Source organism: Cygnus atratus, chromosome 2 (assembly GCF_013377495.2).
Source record: "Cygnus atratus isolate AKBS03 ecotype Queensland, Australia chromosome 2, CAtr_DNAZoo_HiC_assembly, whole genome shotgun sequence".
Lineage (NCBI taxonomy): Eukaryota > Metazoa > Chordata > Aves > Anseriformes > Anatidae > Cygnus > Cygnus atratus.
Genome location: NC_066363.1, coordinates 69,568,927 through 69,578,062, shown reverse-complemented (window position 1 = coordinate 69,578,062; position 9,136 = coordinate 69,568,927).

Sequence of the window (9,136 nt, the reverse complement as noted above, 5' to 3'; positions counted from 1 at the left end):
TTGTGTTTTAACTGCAGGTCCTGGGGTTTGGGGTGGGGGTGGGGGTTAAGTGAATGGCCCACCTTGTTTAAAGAAAAATGGCATTTTGATAAAGCGGACACGTGACCAAATAAATTCCTGTAAACACACACGAAGGCTGGCCTGTGGGCCTCGTGCAGCCCCTTCTGCCATGGCCCATGTGCCCGTGACGCAGCAATGCAGGCCGCTAAAAAGAAAATAAAAAGGAAAGCCTGGCCACTTTCCCCAGGAACCTGCATGTTGGTGTGTCCAGAGCAGTAGAATTCACTTCATGTCGTGTCTTCCAGGCTCCTGTTTTCTGAACACGTCTTTCTCACATTTGTTCTTCACCTCCCTACCAGCATCTTCCACAGGAGCAATGGTAGGAACGAGCTTGCTTTGCCTTCAGCATGCACCTCGTGCAACACCTGTCTCTTCTTTGCCCGAAGAGCAAACACTGCCTCTGGTCACTTATGCTGCAACCTCCAAACAACACGTTTGTGAGGACCGTCATTAGAGCTCACAAGAATCACTTATTAAAAAGTAAAAAATGAAAACTAAATATAATTTTATTTGAAAAATTTAAATTGCTTTTGAAAGCTACTATCTCTCTCAAAATCAGGATTCCAAAAAATCTTTACTGTGTATATACATGAAACAATTGCAAAATTCTGATACTATATTTATCACCAAGCTAGAAAAAAAGCCAGATTCTCCAGTACATTACTCACCAGTATCAGAGTACAAGTTTAGCTTTTGCAAGAGTAACCTTTTCTTCAAACAAATTTAACTTATCTTAATTCTGTACTAACCAAATTAATGTCAATGTTTGACTAATCATGATTTCAAAAAGAAAAAAAAAAGAAAAAAGATAAATGTAGATTATTTCCCTTCTCTAGTGTATGAAAAAATAGCAACAAATCCCCTTTAAAAAAAAAAAAAAAAAAAAAAAAACACTTAAGAGGGGTTGAAAATGACTAATTTTAAGACCTTGAAGGACAGTGTCCTGATACAACCAGGTGAGTTCTCTAACCACAGAAAGCACCTCCTCTAGTTAAGCAAGCTAGTTTCTTTTCCCTGCAAGTATATTTTTGTTCTGTTTTTCTCGGTACCTTTTTTTCTGTACATTTCTCTGTACATTTTTTCTATGTTCTCTAGCACATTTAAAAATAGAGTTTTTAATTAAGTTAGAATCTTAATCCTATTATCTTAATTAAAAATAGGCTACTGAAAAATTATTTTTAAATCGTTTTTAATACATTTATAAATCTAAGGTCTCCACCTAAGTGCAATAAGAAACAGAACACATAAAAATGACAGCAATAAGCGTTACTTTGAGATGTAGTAGAAAAACAAATATAGTTGTTCAAAATTCCCAGGGTGAACAGGGACAGAGTACAGCTGAGCTCTCTCTAATCAGAGAGAGGTGCTGCTAGGTCAGAACTGCCAGTAAGAATGAAATTTCCTTTGTAAATACGTCTTTTTTTCTCCATAAAAAGCTAATAAAATTAACACTGATTATGAAATTTTTTCATCTGCCACCTTGCTCCAGCCCCTTGCTCTCTCTGTCTTTGGAACTAATAAGCTTTCTTTTTACCTCTCATCCTCCCACTTCCATTAACTGTGCTGGGACCGCAGCAGAGCTGGGGAAGAAGAACGGTGGCCGTAGCTTTGTAGTAGGCCTGCCGGCAGCTGCCATCTCCTCAGATAATGTGGAGGATCACCCACAGAGGTGTCACCCAACCCAAGCTGTACTCATGTCTCATCACACAAGGGGAAGGTATGTCAGATGAGCGTGCAGAAGACCTCATCCAGTCACCAACACCCTTGTTCCCTCTCCCTCGCTGCAATTTTCCACATTGTTATCATCTCCAAGGGCAGCGTGCCAACACCACCGCACCTCTTGCTTCTCCAGCCTCTGCCTCCCATGCATCAGATGTTTCCCCAAGGATAATCCATCAGCAGGGGGTTCCTCACAGCTACAAACAATATCCAGGAGATGTTCTTCATGGATGTGATCCCACCACAGAGCAGCTGAGCAGGCAGAACCTGGGGTGAACAGTCCCAAGGACAAAGAGTCACCATCAGCTGCTGCTTCTGCTCAGGGATGGATCAGCAGTGACGGGTTACACTTGCTGCATTTGTTCCTTGCTGCTCAGTAGTTCATAGCAGCTGGTCTTGGGTGACAACATACAACTGGGGGAAAAAGTGTCAACGCCTGTCAGGCTGTGGGTCATAGCTGATATTCACAACTGATCTATACTAATCACTTAATCGAGAGGAAATTGCAAATATACCACAATTAACCTACGTTGCTTATCAGCAAGAGTTGCTTGTTTTAGGATATGAACAGTTACTGCTGATTTTGACTCACAGAGACTCCTACAACCCCCGCACATGCACCCCAGTCCCTATCTCCTGACCTACTCCATGTGCTTGAATTCACTTCTGGAAGCAGAAATAATCTTGAAACCTTTGCAGGCTGCGTGATACACAGAGGAATAATCCTGATTCAGTTCTGATAATCCAGCTTGTTCCTGGCTGTTGCTTTGCTCTGCAGAAGTGACACACTACAAACAAGTTATTTCTCTGCATGTGGTGGTTGGCCAAGGAACATGCTTGGTGGTCAGGGAGAACATACATCGCAATAGGCCTGACAGAAGTGTTTGATAGGACCAAGGGAACCAAGGGCTGGAAAGGACCTCAGAGGTTACAGAGTTTGGTCCTTTTTCTGCCAGATAATGGCACCATATAATCCTGTTTATAAATGTTCTTACCTCTGTTTTAAGATGAGTGAGATAATTTTGCCTACACTACTCTGAAAGTTAGTTCCTTGCCTAGGATTATGAACTATAATTGCTAATTTATACCAGGGCATTCCTGTGCCTGCATTGCCCTTTAGGTGAAATACTCTCTTCCTCTTGCTGATAGTGTTTGGAGGTAGTGATACCATCCTTTCTCAACTTTTGTTCTGCTAGACTAAACAAGCCAACATCTCCCATTCATTCATGAATACTGTCCCACAAATCTTCTGCACAAGTCGGAGTGGCAAATAAAAAATAAATCATGCTCTCATCCATTCCCATACAGCTAAACAGCAAATGTCTTTTAATGCCTGTACATCTTAAATGTCTTATCCCTGATTTTAAATGTATCCCTAAAACATGATTAGCGTCTTATCTAAGAGCTTGTGTATTTTGCAGATGTTTCCCCTTCCATTCATGCCACAGACAACTACTTCCGTTTTATAGCCATCACATGAAAATATGATATTATGTATGCATTCAGTTTATGGTTTTGTTTTGTTTTCTTGTTTTCTTGGCAACCAAAACAGTCTACAGCGACTGGCTTGCATGCTAAAGTCTAGAAATAGATGCGTTGCACACCAAAGTTTCATCCACACACCTCTGTGCCATACTTTATACTATTCTATGTTACTCAGTTTAGATTTTTTTTTTCCACCTAACGTAGAATTCCCTCCCTGCCCCATTTGCAGGTGGGAAAAATGACCCCTCTGAAGCAGTTTTGCTGCTCTATTTTTCTCCACTTCTCATTATTCACTTCTGTTTTCTTCAGTTTTGAGGACTTTGCTACAAGCAGGGTTGTTTTCTTAAGAGCTTCCTGTTTCTGCGACATGTTTTACAATAACAGCTAAGTTTTGTCAACAGGGAATACTCATATCTGGAAGCAGTGAGGAAAAACACGAAGTTGCCCGAGACCCTCAGGGAAGAAATGCCAGAGGCGTCATCCAGTCCAGTTAGGAATCATTTGTGCAGGAAAAGCTGAGCCTCAAGGTTTCCAATCTGTATTGGCCTTGTTTAGCTTTGCTGCCTTCTGTCATTTTGAAATGTTTTAAATAAATCTTTGTATCTTATGAAAACCGTGTATACACACTTCTTTATAACACTCAGCTTTAGATGAAATAAAAATCACCTTTTAGGAGTCACTCTGGCTTTCGTAAAGTTGCCCTGTTCTGTTCTATTCCTTCAAATAGAAATGTAGCTCCATATTTGACTTATCCAAGCCAAGAGCCAAGATTATTTTTCCAACATTTTTCCTCATTTTTTTCTCTTGTTTGGGGAAACATTCTAAAACTATAGAATTATTTCCCTCCCAATCACGTTGGAAGACCACACTGTGACTCCCTGATTTAGTGCTTCTTCATAGCAATTAGCAGTACTCATAACCAGTGCACAGCAGTGGACTATATTACAGCACAGCTGATTTCAAGATATCAGACAATGCCCAGAAAATCAGAGAAGTTTTCACTACACATTGGATGGCGTGAAAGTATACAAAATAAGGGGAAAAGTCCATTTTACTGTACATTACTAAACTGCGCTGTGTCAGTGGAGTGCTGCAATTTGTGTTAGCCTTGATTGCGGCCCCCATGATTCACAGCAAACACGGGTTATTTCAGTGTGTTATTCGTATCTCAGGCATATCACTTAACTTGCCATGTAAATGTAGTTTTCTAATTTACATTCCTCTGTTAACTCTATCTATAATCCATGAGGAAAATAAAAAAATAAAAGCCAGCCTCATCTGCACAACCCCCCTAGGAGACTTCCAAAGCCCAGAATAGAGCATGTTGTATTTTGACAGCTGTCCTTCGAATCCTGAAGCATAACCTCTCAGGGGACATAGCATTATGTAATTTTTGTGACAGCACAATTGTCATTCAGCTAGAAAGAAGGATATTGTGATCTCAATGGAAAAGAAAAGCGATACTGCCATCTATAAGCTTATAGCCCTTTTTCTTTGGTAATTTGTACCTCTCATGAAGGGTTGGGAGTGGAAATTACTACAAGCTGTTGAAGAAAATGACATCATTTTGCCACCCACAAAATGTTAGGAGTTTGACAGCCTAGAAGATGGCACAGCAGAAAGGAAAGAGCAATCTCATGGTAAGGGAGCGCTCTTGCTTCTGGAGGAAATGTATTCTCATTGTGATGGCCAACCACTGTCTCTGTGGGACTCTGACCATGATGGCCACAAAACACTTTCAATAGCTGCTCTCTACACTGGCTGCAGGAGAGGAGTACATAATTGCTGGAACCACTACTCTCTCCATGGTCCTCAGATTCTTACGGTTTGGTCAAATGAACCAGAATTTTGCTTTCGGGCAATTTACTCTCAATTGTAAGTCACTATGCAGCAAAATTAATAAACAGGGAAATTCAGTTATGCAATTAGAAGTTGTTAGGAAGAATAGCATAATATAGATTGAAGATTTCATGGATCATAAAGAAAGAATTTCCTGTCTATTAATTTTGCAGCTGCTTTAATGCATTCCTCCTAATGATGGAATACTGGAGGCTATTTTTTCCATGGTTGAATTTTCTTCCATTACACGGTACACACCCTCTTAAGTAACCTGCAGCTGCTTTTATCTGCCACCACTTATGTTGGTCCATTGTGATATTTGACACATTACAGAGCCCCTGTGATTTCTCAGCATACCCTAAATAAACTCAAACTGAAGCACATGAAATGTGGGTTGCAAGCACAAGCAGAATTTTAAAACGTCCTGAGGTATCCAGGTGAATGAAGATTAGAAGAAAAAAAAAAAAGCACTTGTGTAGAAAGAGTTACTCATTCATCGATTCTGGCCAACTCTGCATGCAATATGGCAAGAAAACTGTTTTTAATTATTTTTTAATCAGCACTTTCTCCCTGATCTGCTCTGTACCCTTCTGGTGGCTCATAACCAGCATACTCCAAAATCCACCCAAAGAAAAGTTGGGCTCTGATGTTGTTCTTTCTAAGACAGCTGCAATTTAGGGGATGAATAAGAGCAACTTTTCTCCCCTTCATTTTCTCTTCTGAACTGTGGCACCACCTCTCTTTAGAAAAGAAGACCCAAAAGCATGGAGGACTATAATTCTAACTGACAGGGTTGCCATTACTTAATGTTTGTTTAATGCTTCCAGTGTGTCACATAATCTAATTTGGATGTTTTGAAACAGTAATGAACTTTTTCCCCCTAACGGCTGATGTCAAATGCAGTATTTATGGTTTCACGGAAGCAAAGAGGAGTGTACAGAGATTCGAGAATAAAGCAAACAGACAACCTTTCACATGGGAGCTAGCTGATTAGGATTTAAACAAGAATGCTTTCCTTATGCATTTCTCTCATTTCAAACTTCTCTCTTTGGTCCCTGCAATCTAGAGTTTTGCACCTGTGGTGCAAGGAGATTTTTCTTTCTAGCTCTCTCCAAGACAACAGCTTCCTTCTTTATTTTTAGCTCTTTGCGTTACATTTTTATACTCATAGTTATCAGTATTTCCCTTCTTTTGCTACAGAAGTATATTAATTGAGAAATTGGTGTATCAAACTATCTATTCTATGGCTCATAAAATTAATTCTCTAGATACCATGTGAAAAATGAAAGAACAACAACAAAAACATACTTAATATACATAGAGTTTCTTTCTAAATCAGGCAAACACTCAACCTCCTTTCTATTTCATGTACATGACTAAGCCATTCAAAATATTCAGAAATGTAACCTACTGGCCATGTTCACCTTAGATTCACAAAAGAAATAGGTTTACAACAGGGTTTTACTACATGCCACCAGAGGAACAGCACAACATCTGTAGGAAGAAAGTTTGGAGACAGCTAAGGAAAATCATTAGTAAGAGAGAAAAGAGGAAGAGGAGAGAAGGCCAAAGATGGAAAATGGTGGGATACTTCCCTAGAAACATGAGGGAGAGCACTCATGGAAAAAGGCAGCAAAAGAAAGAGGAAACAGGAAATAACAATCTTACAAAACCCAACCAACCACCACCACCAACAACAAAGAATAATTTTTCAAACAAGATGAAACAAGTCATTGAGGAAGTCAAAACGAGCAGAGAAATATGTCATCACTCCTCTGAATGCAGAAAGTCATCTAGGAACTCTTTAGGAATGAGTATAATTGAATTTCTGAACAGACACTAAAAATGAAAGAACTGTAAATAAGTGATTAAATATAAATAATTTGCCTATGATTTGGCCAAATTAGCTTTTTCTAGCTTACCCAGAGCAATTTGTTTAACTCCTGCTTGTTAGAGGAAAACATCAAAGCATCATGCACGTTAAGCTCCATGTTCAGCAAGTCTATTACAACCACCCTTTTGCAAGATGGAAAGAGGAGCTGTGACAGGATTTGGAGTTTGCTGTGGACACCTATAGCTAGTGTAGTTTCAACAGCTTTTTTGTTGTTCTCCTTAAGTGTCAAAATGGTTCCCAAGCAGAGACATCTGTTTTAAGAGCAGTGACCATGTCCTTGCTATTTCAGAGTGCTCTTGACTGCATTAGCAACCAGAGATTTTGGGGTCATCGTTCTTAATGGGAAATATTAATTTGCTCTTTATGTAGACAGCAGTTATTCTTAATTATTGAAACATGAGTGTGTTTCTAGCATATTTAGTGTGCTAGAGAACTATTAGATACCTATATTTCTGATCTAATCTTTGGGTAAATATTACCAAATCAGTGACTGTAGCTTTAGGCATTCAGCCAGGGGGAAATTAATTTTCCATGCTAATATTCTGAATGAAAAACTCAGATACCCCAGTTTAACAAAACTAAACGCTAGTTTTTCTGTGAAGGTTCAGTCCGTGTGATAAAAAACAAGCCGCCCTTCCTTGACTGCTATCTTGACAAAATATATTGACTGTGTGTATGCCTACTACTAAAATGTATTAAATAAATAATTTTTTCCTTGGCATGATCTTGAACACAACTTGATTAAGCTCTGCATGTATAATACAATTAAAAATAATATAGTTAGCCAGTTATGGCTCAGTACATTTTGAACTTACTTTTTATAGCAGCTCTAAGCCACCAACCGCACAAGGCCAGCTACTCTGCAATAGTGGATTTGTCTTCTTTCACTCTTCCCAGACTGATCCACGGCAATGAATTCTGCCTCAGGAGACATGAGAAATATTCTGGAAGCAAAAGACAGTCAGTCAGCTGGGGACAACTCAGGGCAGGTCACCGAGAGGTCCGGACACCAGTGTGGCATCCTGCAGGAAGGCAGCAGTCACCTTCATGGAGGTGGAAGCTGCAGCAGTCACTACTGGCTCAGAGCATTGTACCACTGACCTTTGAACAGCCTGCTCTGAGCTCGATCTGTTTTGTTCCTCTGTATCATGCAGAAGAAAATGTCTCTGGATCCACCACTCTGACACAGCAAGGTGCCAACAGCAGCTAGGGAACTTCCAGTCAGCATCACATCCCACCACAGATCCTGTGTCTAGCAAGCCTGGATTAACAGAAAAGCATTCACCAGGGACAACTGTCAGCTTTTCAGGTCCTAAGGTTTCTCTTAAAGGTAACCAGTCACCAACAAACACCACTCTGAAGCATCATGCTTTTCCAAATTCTTGTGTAAATAAAGCGCCTTTTATTCCATGTATTCTGCTATTCACCTTCCTGCTGAAGGCAAAGGGGGGGAATCTTACTCTGTACAATATTCAAAATATATCTTTTCTCACATATTGCTTAATGAACTTGTGTTATTTATGCTGATCCATGATTCGTGTACTCAAAACTGGCAGGTGGCTCAGGATCTAATTTTCTTTCACACGACAGAAACTTTAAACTCTGCAGACAACAGAAACTGAGCCATAATGCCTCACTTTTAATGTGTACAAAACACTACATGGAGTCTGTGATGGCAAACAGATCGCATCACTAAGTCAATAATACAACTGAGGCAATTAGCAGTCATTGCCACTGCAGAGGGCACATCAGCCAGTATAAGGTAGGCATGCATCTCACCCTCTAGAAGAAAAAAGGAAAGAACCTTGTCTCTCATACCAGCAAAACACCCTGCAAATTGGATGTGCTTTTATCTAAATTACAATATTTTCTTCAAGAAATTTGAAATGCTCTGGAAAGGCTGGCTCAACTTTCAAACAGTATCTTGGGGTGTAACATGGCATTCTACAAATATCAAGACAATAATGGTATAAGGGATAATGACAATAATAACACAAAGGGACAAGCATGTTTTGGATGGTGAGGGCAGAAAGAAGATAAAGTTAGGGTTAAGTTGCAGCTCTTGTTCACTTGCCATTTAGTCAGTGTAACACAATTTGAATATAATGAATCTATTCTACCCATATTTTACTCCAGTTC